Below are 12,657 nucleotides of genomic sequence, written 5' to 3'. Positions count from 1 at the left end.
AAGAAGTCAGTCAGGCCCAGCAACAAACCCTGTCTCCTGACTGCCAAGTCAGTGCTTTATCAACAAAGTGCATTGCTCTTCAGTATATTCATTTATAATGCAGATTAGGTGGATGAGAGGGAAATTTAATCATTTAGAATGACTAATAACTATGCTAATGTGTTCAGATAAAATAAGCATTCACATATGCTGAAAGCCTTTGTAGTGTAATAAACTTCTGTTATCTTTTGAGGCATGCAGTACTTTGATTTTCATATACCAACTGCTCTTTATTTCAAGTGCAATAAACCCCTATTTTTTAAAAAGATTGCAAAGCTTGAGACTGCTGAACCTCATATCAGTAGTACTTGTGTGAAGTGCTGACAAACTGCTCCGAACAGTGGGCTCAGGGGCTTGGGGTTTCTTTGGCTGACTGGGTTTTTTTACTCTCTGACAAAATGTGTCAAACCACTTTGAAGACTTGAACTTCAGATATAGCAAAGAGCTTTAAGGATGTTGATTTCAGTGGGTCTGAGACTTTGTGTGGACAGAAACACTAATTTCCTTGGAAGTTACTTTTATTTTCCTGCATATGACCAAATACCTGCTTTGATCCCCTATCTAAATTGCTATTGTTCTGTCCCATAACACAGGCACATTTATACCACATTTTAACAACATTTTTGTCTGCTGTTGTGGACACCATTGCTAATCACATGCCAGTGACCTCTGCCATCATGTGTGACGCTTGCAGCCTTACCTTCCTTTGCTATGCCCTTCCCACTCCGTCCACAGACCACAGGCAGCAGCAGGTCGGGCTGAATGTTTTAGAAAGCAGATCACTTTTGTTCGAAAACACCTGCAAGTGCTGCAGCCAGCCCTGGAGTCCAGCAGCCTGCTCCACCGTGACACAGCCTTGCCCTGCTGGAGGAAAAGTGTGATGCTCTTTTTTACTCCTGTTCTGCTGCTGTGGTGGTTGCGGTTCTCCTGTACAGAGCTCTTCAAAAGCAGAAAATTAAGTGAGACGTCATGGGAGAAAATAATCTCAGGGCAATACAAACAAAGCTAGTGTTTGCTATTAATTTCAACCTGCGCTAAGGAAAAAAAATCAAGTCAGTTTGGAGAAAATAATTGCCTTTTAAAAAAAATGACGTCTAGCAACTGCAGCAATATTATTTATTTAATCTTTTTCCCTTAAGAAGAATGAAATACCAAAAATTTACCCAGTCTGTAAAAGGAAAGAATCACCTGACAGATGGTAATAAATGACCAGATAATAAAACCATCATCAGGAATGATAGAGGTTTGATTTTCCCTTTCAATAAGACAATGCAGGACAACTAAAATAAAAAAGCATAAAGCAACGGTGTCTTTTTCTGGATGAACGCACAAGCCTCACCGAAAACAGCACAGGATTGTGCCCTAAAATAGGAAACGTGGCCTCTCTATCTGGTCGACTTTTGTGAATGAGCGCAGAGAGCTCTATAAAGGGACAGCTGCCAGCATGGGAAGGGCACAAATGCTGTGGAAGACATCTTCAGGGAAAAATTAGAAGATGAGCCTACTGAAGCTGAGGTAGAAAATAGAAGGAAGGCTGACCAAGAAACTGCAGATCTTAGTTTGTTGGGTAAAATAGCCTACCTGCCCTCATCTCCATGGTCATGCACAGGTTATATTTGGTACTTGAAATTTTGTCATTTGCACTCCACTAAGTGTTTGCCTGTGGGAACCTGTATTTAAATTGCAAGATTAGTCAGTCATGCTGGAAAGCAGCGCTACGGAATGGAGATGAAGCGCCTGACATATTTAACTCTTCCTTTAAATACTCACTGTTGATATTTTCCAAGCTAACCTTAAAATCCAGATTCCAATGGCTGTATTCTTTATGCAGAAGAGATATGGAAAATAAAGGGTGATGGGAGGATTTTCAGTATTTAATATTTTCCTGCTATCATGGAAGAGCCAGGAGGGAGGACAGCACTTGCAGGCAGAGGTGAGGCTGCTGCAGGAGCTGGATGTGCAGAAGCAGCCTGGTCGAGCCCGCTGTGCTGCATGCCTAGGGGTGGTAAAAGCTTTGCAGCAGACAACTAGGTTACAGTCCTCATCCTGGCACAGGCTCACTGGACCAGTGTAGGTAACAGTCCTCATCTGCTTTTTTCAGCTCCTTAGCAGAAATGTTGTAGATAAGTGCAAGGTGTGAGTATTTAGGAGGAACATTTCCTTATCTTTTAATTAAGACTGTTACAGAGGTGGGTTGTTGGGTGGGTTTTTTTCTTTTTGCAAGATAGGTAGAGTAGTAGATTTTTTCCAGCCTAACCTTTTATAGGCCAGGCATGTGGCATGTGGTGAGAGCCATGAGAGGCATTTAAATTATCTATGTTGAGGCCTTTTTATGCTTATTTTAGTTTCAATAGAATTGGGTTTGCTCCATATGTCCTGATTCACTACAGGATGCTTTTCTTGTTGGAGGAGTGGCTCTGTTTGATCAAGATGGTACTGACCTCATTTGTGAAATCAACTATCAACTTAGTGTATGGGGAAGTGTCTTCCTAGCACAGCTTCTAACAAAAAAACCTTTAAAAAGAACAGTTTTATACAGGTTCTATTAAGAGTAAGCCAGGAAAAAAACTCAAACCTTATGTAATGTCCTACGACTTAAGCATTTAATCTTCCATTCACCTGATTAAAATTTTAATCAGAAAAAAACCTCATCTGAAGTAAGAGTACTTGTATTTTTAACAGTCTTAGGCTTCTGTTGACACGAGAATATAAGGTGCTGAAATTGTAATAGTAAGACCAGATAGCTCTTGTTTTTATCTCCATGATTCAGAAGAAAAGGATGTTACTATTATCTGCATGTTATTATTCCCTATTCACAGACAGGGAAACAGAGGGAGAAGGTTTGCTCCATCATAACTGACTAGGTGTTATCAAGGTGTATACACTATGTGAACTTAGCCCCTCTATTTTAACATCTGTCATTTTTGCAAAGCTGTGCCTTGAATGGTAAAGAAAAGTGAAAGATTATCTGAGGTATCCTCAAAAAAGAGCTGTAAAAATATTGGTTAGAGCAGAGCCTATTACTATATTTAGATATACGTGTCCCTGAAGAATTCAATCACCAGAGTAAAATTTTAACGGCTGGTTTATGGCGCTGCTGTTTCCCTTTTGCTTCCTCATTCACGTGCATGCGGAATAGAGCGTACAAGCAACTGGGCGAGGAGGGTTGGGGACAGGCTGAGGAGGGGACTTCACGTCCAGGTGGGTTCCAGGACAGGGGCGTAGCGAGGGGTGTCGCAGTCTTCCTGCTCAAGGAAACTTTGGGAGAAGTCACTCACCCCTGTGGCCCAAGGTCAGCCCACACCGGCAGTACAGAGCCACACAAACTAAATCTTTTCACTGGGCTTTTTCACCTGGAGAAATTGCAGTGGAAGTCAAGTAGCATTTGCCTGAGAAAGCTCTTCTGAGGGATACACAGACTTCTGCACATCTATGCCCAGACCTGATGTGGGGTGAACAACATGTGCATCTCTACTGCCTGAAATGAAATCGACTCCTGAAAAGCACCCCACAACATAACTTCAGCCAACGTACAGCCGTCAGCGTAAACACACCAGAGTGGACACACTTGAGCTACACAGCAATGTCGGCAGCTGGGGGCTGGGGGCTGCTGCCCGTGGCTCCTGCCAGCACGTGGTCCCAACACGGCCAAGCAGACACGTGCCCGGGTGGCGCAGCCTTGCAGCAGCTGTGATTCAGCACAAAGTCCAAGGGAAAAATTTTCTGGCACGGACGGACAGACTCTGTCTAGCCTGCAGCCATGAACATGGGAGTTAGCTGGTAGGAAAAAGTGAGCAGCAGCGCTTTTTTGGATCAGCAGCTGGAAACAGCCACTTGGGCTGTTTTTCAGCTTGAGCATCCTATCCAAACTCTGCTTTAAACAGGGAAAATACAAAGCATGCCTAAAATCTGGCAAATGGTGCAGAAGACTTCCCAAAAAAAGTACACAGGGAGGAAATATTCATAAAGTCATCCAACCCCGCGCTTTGGGAGGCTCTGTGCTCACCGAGCGGCGCTAGGAAGGATTTCTCATGCTGCAGCACTGCGTATACAGTAAAAATCAAGAGGGCATTTACATCCTTGTGCAAAGCATCTACGTTTGACCATCGCAAAAGACAATATAATGCCCTACTACAGATGGATCCATAGCACATTCTGCTAAGGCAATTTCTGCTACGAAGAATTTCCAGGAATATGGGGAGTTGTGTTAATGTTGGAGCTATGGCAGCAATAGCCATAGCAATAGCTCCTCAGAGTTGCTTGTCCCAGCTGTTAAAGAGAGGGACTGCAGATGCTTTCTTGTTTTCTGTTGCTGTTTTTAAATGTAGGAGGTGCACATGGTAAAAGTGAAGTGTCTAAATCTACAGATCATATTTTAACCTCAGGGTGTGTGTGAGAGAGAGAGAGACAGGCAGAATGGATTAGTTTCTGAATTGGTGTTTGTAACAGTTCTGCAAACACTTAGACAAATTCATAGTCAAAAGGATAGTATCAGTGTTTAATTTAAAAGCCTCTTTAAGGAGTTTCCTTGCCGTATGTTGAAAATCTAATCTTTAAAAGAGCCCATGTCTAAAATTTTGGCTTACTTCTCAGATGTGTCAATTGATATTTTCCTTCATTTGACCTATTTATCTTAAAACATTTATAATCTGTTAGGGGGACATCCGTAGCTAAATGTCCAATTTGGTTTGTTTGTTTTTTAAATCTGCCGTTCTGTTGCCAAGAAATTAAACAAACAGATGCCACTCTTTTTGAGGGGCTCCATTAAATGCAATGTCTTACGCACCATCTGCTGGATCTGCAGCAGCAATTAACAGCTACACGCTATTCCCAGAGCAGAGCTGATGGCAATTGATGGTGCCGGGATACTGGCAATTTATCCTTCCCATTCCTCACCCTCTCTTCCAAATACCTGTAATACAGTATTTCTGCATAAAGGACTGGATCTGCTGAGAAAAAAGTAGGGATGCGGTATTCCTTTTTTTCAAATTGTGATAGATTAAAGTCGTTTCTAGGCATTACACTTTTTAAACAAAGAGCATATTCAAGGATAACGACTGAGCCAATAGATGTCTGCAAAGGCAATGTGAGCGAAGCTTGTCCTGCATCTTTTGGGACTGGTCTCCTCCGTACCAGTGCACAGTTGCTTGAGGAGCCGTGGGCTGGGGCTGCACACAGACTTTTCCCTTCTGTGTTGCTGGTTTAAACCCACTTGGGTGGGAAGCTGCTGAAAATTACTGCCTCTGTTTGGTATCAAGCTTAAAATACCTGGGGAGGCTCAGCCTAGTAAGCAATCATGAGTCGTGAGTGCCGGGCGTGATTCGTGTCCGTTGTCTGACAGCCAGGTGAATGGCTTTGTACCAGCAAAAACTCTTGGTGATGGAGCCTGTCATTGGGAAGTGGCACTCTCTGTCACAGGGTAACATGGAGCGCATGAGTTCATGTTACTGACTGGGGCGTCAGCCTTCAGCCTACAAACCAGCCCTCTCTGATAGCTGAGCGGATCGAGTACTTACCCTGGGAAAGAGCAGCTTCCCCGGCCTTTTCTTCAGTGTTTGTGGTGATGGCACTCTGGCTTTCCATGGACTGTTGGGCCTGACTGTTAGTTATGCTCTGCCTGACAGAAGCGGAGACTTCAGCAGGCTTCTCAGGGCACCAGAGGACTCTTAAATGCACTAAAATGCAGTTAAAAAGATCTGTGTATCTAAGGCTCCAGTTTTCCTTTCTAACCAACACAGAAAGCCCACTTGCAAGTAGGCTAGCCTTCCTGCTCCCATACTTTCTGACACCCTTCCACACACCCTCACGGCTCGCCAGTGTCAGGGTCTTCCTTTAGAGACCGTGAACTTCCTCCCAAGGGTATATTTGTGCAGTAGTATCTGAAAGAAATGCTTGATGCCTAGCAGTATCTTGGTTTATTTTCAACCAGTTGTCTGCATTGCTGCATCAGCGGAAGGATCTCTTCGCCTCAGTTTGTCAGGCTCGTAACCGGTCCTCAATACAACTGATTTCTTCTCTGAGGCCCATAGGAAATAAAGTGATATCAGGGTTTAACATTTCAGATACTCAACTGGGCCACGGTGTCAGGACAGACAGGTGTACATTATTTTGGATATTAAAATTTCCATCCTGACATTAAATCTGTATAGTAATTATCCTTATTGCCCTGTATGGTGACCATCTGTAAAGGCAATCTGAACTTAAAAAGGGCATCTCGTAAATCAGGTGCGATTTAAAATCTTCCAGTAGTTTGTAAATCTGCCCAGGATTTAGGGATTAATTGAAGAGCAGACATCTTAATACATTAACCTTTCACCTCTGTTGGCCTGGGTTCAAAAGCTGACTTAGGTCAAGAAATAAAAAAATTAGATTGGTGGTTTTGTCTTAGTTGTTATGAGTACTGGAGTTCAGGAGAGCTGGCTTAGTACCGCTTGCAGCACCCAGTTCTCCCAGTGAGGCTTGGGTTGCATGTGTCTTGTCTGCTGCTGGTACTGTTACGAGGTTACTAATTTCAGAAGAAAGTCAGGTGCCTGAGGAGACCTGTTAGTAGAATACGGTGGCTGTAAGAGGGGTCAGGAAGTATCAAGGATGGCCCTAAGCTGTTTCTCTCCTAAAATGGAGCGAGGTCATTGAAGGGGTTGCAGGGATGCTGGGACAGACAAGGACGGGAGGGAACATCCCTGTCAGCCCTTATCCAGCCCTGCTCAGCCTGGTGGACATCCACACTCATTATCACTGCCCATGCTCCCAACCCACTGCTGACTGTGCCCTCCTCTCAGGGCTTGCCAAGAAACCAGTGTTGCAAGGAGACCGGTAAGAGAAACCGGGATCAGCAGGGATTCCTTAATTTCTTTGCCTGTGTCTGAACACAATAAAATGCAGCAGCATGCAGCAACATGGACTGTCCCTCTCCTGGTTTCCTTTGGCTCCTGGAAGATGGGGATGCTGCAGAGGTTCTTGATGCACCCTCAGCTGTGTGATGCAGGGTATTTTGTCACTTGGCAGTTACCTTTGTCAGCCCATCCTTGCCAACTAGGAGCCAAAGTCAGCTTTACAGAGATGCTCTGTTGCTGAACTTGAAAATGCAGCTGGTGCCCATAAAGGTGGTGGTGTAGCCCCTCTGTGCCTGGCCACTGGTGCTTGCCCCTTGCCCGTGGCCCCGGCTTGCTGGCAGCTCATTAACGGTGGCTTGGCATTGACCACTGGTGGCAAAGCACAGAGCAATCTGCACCCCTCTTGAGTCTGAGGAAGACGATTGAGCAGTCCACGTGTCAGCAGCAGATGTCTCTCTGGGGAGCTAAACATGCTCTGAAACCCTATTAAACAGCACCAGATTGGGAAGTCACTTGATGGGACTGTCCCTCTCCGTCAGCATATGAGTATCCCTGTGTAGATTTATGCTCCTCACACCCTTGAGAAATACCCATGTAAAAATACAAATTACCCATGACCCTTGTCTTTGACTTTTTGACCTCTCCCTTTCCCCCACACATGCCCTGTCTGCTCAGAATTTGCCAGCTGACTAACAAGATCAGGTGAGATCTCTGCTCTGAAAGGACATTTGAAAATAATGTGATTTTATGGAACCCACAAACACACACAGAAAATTTACATTTCCTGTGTTGGGTTGGGTTTTTTTGGTCTGCTTGGAACAAATATTGTCCTGGGGGTTTTTAACCTTACAAAAATGCATTCGTTACTGATGCAGGTCAGAGGTGAGGTGACAAACACACTGTGAAATCCAGTGATAGAAAGCTTAATCATTTATTTTCTTGCCTGGGATCTTTTCACTTGTTCCAGCTGGTTCAAAAGCACTCGGAACGTATCAACAAGGATTACACGACTGAAAACAAACCTTTGCCAGCAGCAGAACCAGACTAACAGAAACAGGACAATAGCCTTTTTCATGCCACAAAAATGCTACTAAGCAGCACACAGTTTCATGTGTGCTTCCACTTTTTTCTCTCCTCCCAATTAAATTATGAAATACTATTTACTAGCAAACATTATAGTTCACTTTTTAAGGGAATTAATATGATTAAAGGGTTGGTTGAGAAGTGATGATTGAAGTTCCAACTATTAAAATGCATATCAGTGTGCAGGGAAAATAAAAAGGCACTGAAATTCTTTTCAAACCCAAGCACCAGGTGCGTTAATTACATTTCATTGCATGTTGGTTTATTACTGCGGTCACTTGTGCCTTATGATCTGCATTAACACCTGCGTTCTATGGATACCTTGGTATTTCACTAAACAAGATGAATATTGGCCAGATGGTGACTCCAGTAGGCAGCATTTCACGTAGATTTTTCCTGCTCTGCACAGTTGCCTGTAAAGGAATCCTGAATGTCATACTGCACCAAAGCAAACCCAAAAGGCACAGCACTAGAATTGAGATCAACTGCCTTGACAGTATGTTCAGAAAGGATCAGATGATGGCCAGAACCAGGCCTTGTAACGTGGATCTTGCCAATATATCTCCTGCATGTAGCACAATGACATCGTTTGTACCAACATTTCACACCGTGGGGTGACTGCCCAGTACAGAAGCACAATTCCATGGAAACCTGGGTCAGCTCAGGTCTGAAACATGTAGCACAGATGACTCGGTGTTTTTTTGGTGTTTTTTTTCTCCAGGTTGCATACATGACCTTTCTTCTATAGTACAGGTTAGTTAATGTACAACAGGCATCCAGCCCCGGGGAACTGCCACAACAGCAAGTCAGGACCTAAGCCCAGCCACGCCTGCCACCTTACCCTTTGACCAAAGCAGGGAGCACTTCAGGAGAAGTGGGACGGGGCACAGACGTCACTGCTCTGTTACTGGCACTCTCTGGCTCTTGTCTAACACATCAGAAGTTACTTGCTGACCTGCACAAGAAAAGAGCAAGAGATCTCAAATTTCATGCTGGCATGGTATTATGCTGTTAAAAACTTGGACAAACCTTCTAAACTGTGCAATTAATACTATCGCAAACTCCCATCAACTAGAAAACACAGCGTCATTCCAGGGCGTTCTCCAGTGCCACCTGTGAGCTTTGCTGTCCTTATTTGCTGTTGTTGCATGACAAGGAGGTTTTGCCCACGTGAGTGAGCTTTTTATTGGGAACACACCATGTTCACGGCTTCTTTTTGTAGTCCTTCACTTGCAAACGTGGGTGGAGCACTATGTGTCCGTAGCAATTAAAGTGTAAATGCAAATTGCCATATGATCAGAAGCACTGAGTTTTTATGGTCGCCATGATTTTGTAATGCTCTTGCCCCTCTCTGGGTGTGCTGGGAGGAGCTCAGGAGTGCACCCACTGCTTTTCAGCTCCCTCTTCTGCTTGCTCTTCCAAGACCAAGCTGTGCCACCTGCCAGTGCCAGGAGCCTTGTCTTCCTCTGAGGGGTCAGTGGACACATTTTCCCACTTTAGGGCAGGTGAAAATGGGATGCTCTGTGCACTCCTCACAGAACGTGGTCCCCTGGCTGTTCCTACTGTACCTCTGAAAGAGCCCGTTTGAACTAGCACAAGGGGGCTAAGCAGAAAACATGCAGCAGGATGGCTGGTGGACCGACAGCAAGCAGACTAGGACACAGAGCAGGCACATCGTTTTGGAAATCAGAGGCTTGTCCTAAGGGTGCAACATTGGCAATGACTGATAGTACGGTCCTTGATGAAGTAGGTACAGGCTCAAACCGCCCCCCCCCCCCCCCCCCCCCAAACTAGAAACAGTCTCCAAGTCAACACTCTGGTGTGTACAAACTAAGGCAGAAAGCGAAGTATGAGGCTGGCCAGCCAGAGCTCAGCCCCATGCTCAGGATGGGTGCAGAGCACCCACAGACCCAGCTGGGTGCTGAGCCCAACTGGCCCCGTGCTGGGTACAGGCAGCCAGCTCCTCATCCTGCTGGCATGTAGGGATGACCGCAGAGCTGGCAGCTGCCATCCCCTCTGGCAGCCAAGCTCCTCAGGTTGATGACCCCGTTGTTCCCCACAGAGGCACGCAGCAGTGGATCCAATCTAGGAAAACAAGAAGCAAAAAAAAATAGGAATTAACTCTCCCACCTTTCCCCCAGGCATGCTTCCCCCGAGCTGCCGTTTTATAGAAGACCAATATCTCACTCTTGGAGGAGTGTAGGCAAATCCTATTACAAGTTGAGATTAACCATCAGTCAGATAACTCGCCAGTGCAGAGATCAAATATAAAAGATGTATGTTCTGTGTCATCTGTTTAGCAACATTAAATTAGCTCACACGGGTGGATGGTGCTGGCCAAATGGCAGAACATGTGCTGCAAATGGAAATCAGAGTCAAAGCAGAATCCTGTGGGATACCCCCAGCAATTTTAAAGCAGCTATCTTATTACCTAAGCAATTTTCAGGGACAAGCAAAATTCCGACCCGGCTGACAACGGTCTCCAGTCCCACCTTGGTGAGACTACTTCATTATTATTTCAGTAGTGCCTGGAGAGCTCTATCTGGTGCTCCAGTTTCTCTGCAAAACCCCTCCCAACAATCCACAATAAAAGACATCTCCTGCGAGGATGGGCTTACGGTTTAATTTAAGACAAGGCACAGCAAGTGGAAATAGCAAACCACCAGAGAGACTAGAAGGGAAAGGGTTGATGGAAATAGTGGAAAGCACTTATCCCTTGAGTCCCTGTATGTGTACACATACATACTACATACAGATTAATGTGTGCACAGAGATTTCAGAAACCTCTTAACCTGAATATAGGACATGCAGAAATAATTGATAAAAGAAATGCATGCATTGGGGTGGGGGGGGCTGGAGGATAGGAGAGACCTGCCTTGCTCCCTGCTGAGGAAGCAATGTACACGAGTGGGTTTGACTCGGCTTTTTTTTCATACCATGAGCATTTTGGGGGTCCACAGGCAGTTGTCTTTCCAAGTCACATACCTGATTGAAAACTCTCTTGTTTCTCAGTACACATAGCATATACATTTGACCTCACGGCCTTGGTCTGGGAAAGTGGCCTTGATGGGGGCTTCAGGCAAGCAGCACACAAAAGCTGGGCATGGAGCCAATTGCAATGCCACTGAGAGGGATGTGCATCATCCTGCCAGCCACACAGGGGGTTCTCAGACCCTTGGCAAACGCTCCTCAGCAGGGACTGGTGAGGAATGTCCTTGGGAGGCGAGGGAAACCATTAAAGAGATATGTGAACTTCCCACTGGAACAAAGTGTGAGAGGGGGTTGTCTCACAGCCACGTGCTCTTTGCTGCCTGGGGCATGACTGCAGCCCGAGCTGGGAAGCAAACAGGGTGACAGCAAAATTCACCCCAAAGGGATCTGTTCAAAAGCTAATGTTACTTTTAAGTCTTGCTGAACAACTACTGCATTGCCTTATTTCTTGTAGATCCCCCCAGCCAGTTCCCAGCTCCAGCAAGCCCTACCCGTGCACGTGGGTGAGGAGGTTCAGCCTGACAAACCCATAGGAGAATCAGCACATCCTTGACCTCTCTTGGGGTCTATCAGGTTTTCCTTTTTCTTAAGAGAAACTAGGTATACTGACCCCATCTCTCGTCTTCCTACCACCTGGCATCACAGTTACAGTAGAAAACAGATTGTTGAGGCACACATAACTGGAGAAAGATAGACTAAAAGTGAAAAACAATTTGCAGAGGTACTGATGGCAGCAGGGTGCTTTGAACATTTCCAGGTTTGTGTTTGCTCAGGGCTTGGGGAGTTTCAGAGGAGGCACAGTAATTCCACTGAAGAACAAACTGCTACAAAGGTGACTGCTGTAATCAAAACCGAGTGTTTGTTTGGAAGCAACATCTTAATAAACAAAGAAATAGTTTTGAAGAGGTCACTTCCAAAAAGAATAAAAATTCCTTTGGGTCAACAGCAGCATGTGTATTACTCTCAGATGAGGAGATTCCTCCTTATCTCCCAGCCCCTAGCAGCACAACATGTAAGAGTTTCTTCTGCAACCCTGACAATGTGTAATAAAAATTCACTTTTAAAAAAGAGCATCTCTGGTGATGTCTACAGGCATTTGACTTTGCTCTTTCCTTCAAACACCACTCGTGATGCTGAGCACTCATTCTCTTGGCCTATTTGTTCCTGGCAAACAAAGAGCAAATTCCCCTGGGTACAGCAATCCATTTTTAACACTCTGTAATTATTTAGAAAAATGTTTTGATAGCAGCAATGAAAAACTGGGGCATTTCAGGTGTCCCTGAGAAAGTTCTCAGAGCACTACGTGACACAGGGACTTAGGGTCTTTATTTATGGCACTACCCGCCCCCCCCCGAAAAAAAAAAAAAAAAAAAAAGAAAAAAAATAGAAGGAGAGAGAAAAAGTCCACCTTTTCAGCTGTGGCATTTGAATCTATTTGCAATTCATTGAACAGCCCCATCTGCCTGTCATCTCCAAGTGCACAAGGCACAAAACTCCTGAGGGTCCACTCCAAAATGGTGAGGGAAGGGAGGACACAAGGAGTCTGCTGCACAAGCGTTGCTGGCAGGGCAGGTCTGGAAAACTATCTCTTTCTGAGCTATTGTCTCCTTCCATCCTCCCCAAATCTATGGGACTTCATATGTTAATGTACCCTTTTGGGAAGCCTTCTGATGGAAGACATTGCGGCAGAAAATGTCAGAGTCCTTAGCAG

At 45.1% G+C, this 12,657-nt stretch overlaps 1 long non-coding RNA gene across 1 annotated transcript; it reads right to left on the bottom strand.

The window, feature by feature from the left end:
- Positions 1–7,779: 7,779 nt before the first annotated feature.
- Positions 7,780–11,181, bottom strand: LOC119146591. Its single transcript, XR_005103785.1, has 3 exons — positions 10,941–11,181; positions 9,008–10,040; positions 7,780–8,910 (listed from the first exon to the last, which is right to left on the bottom strand). It is a non-coding gene; the product is annotated as an uncharacterized LOC119146591 (long non-coding RNA).
- Between the last annotated feature and the right edge of the window lie 1,476 nt (positions 11,182–12,657).

This window comes from Falco rusticolus, chromosome 1 (genome assembly GCF_015220075.1).
Source record: "Falco rusticolus isolate bFalRus1 chromosome 1, bFalRus1.pri, whole genome shotgun sequence".
Classification (NCBI taxonomy): Eukaryota; Metazoa; Chordata; class Aves; order Falconiformes; family Falconidae; genus Falco; species Falco rusticolus.
The sequence above is the reverse complement of the archived record's forward strand: the minus strand, read 5'-3'. Positions and strand labels throughout refer to the sequence as shown.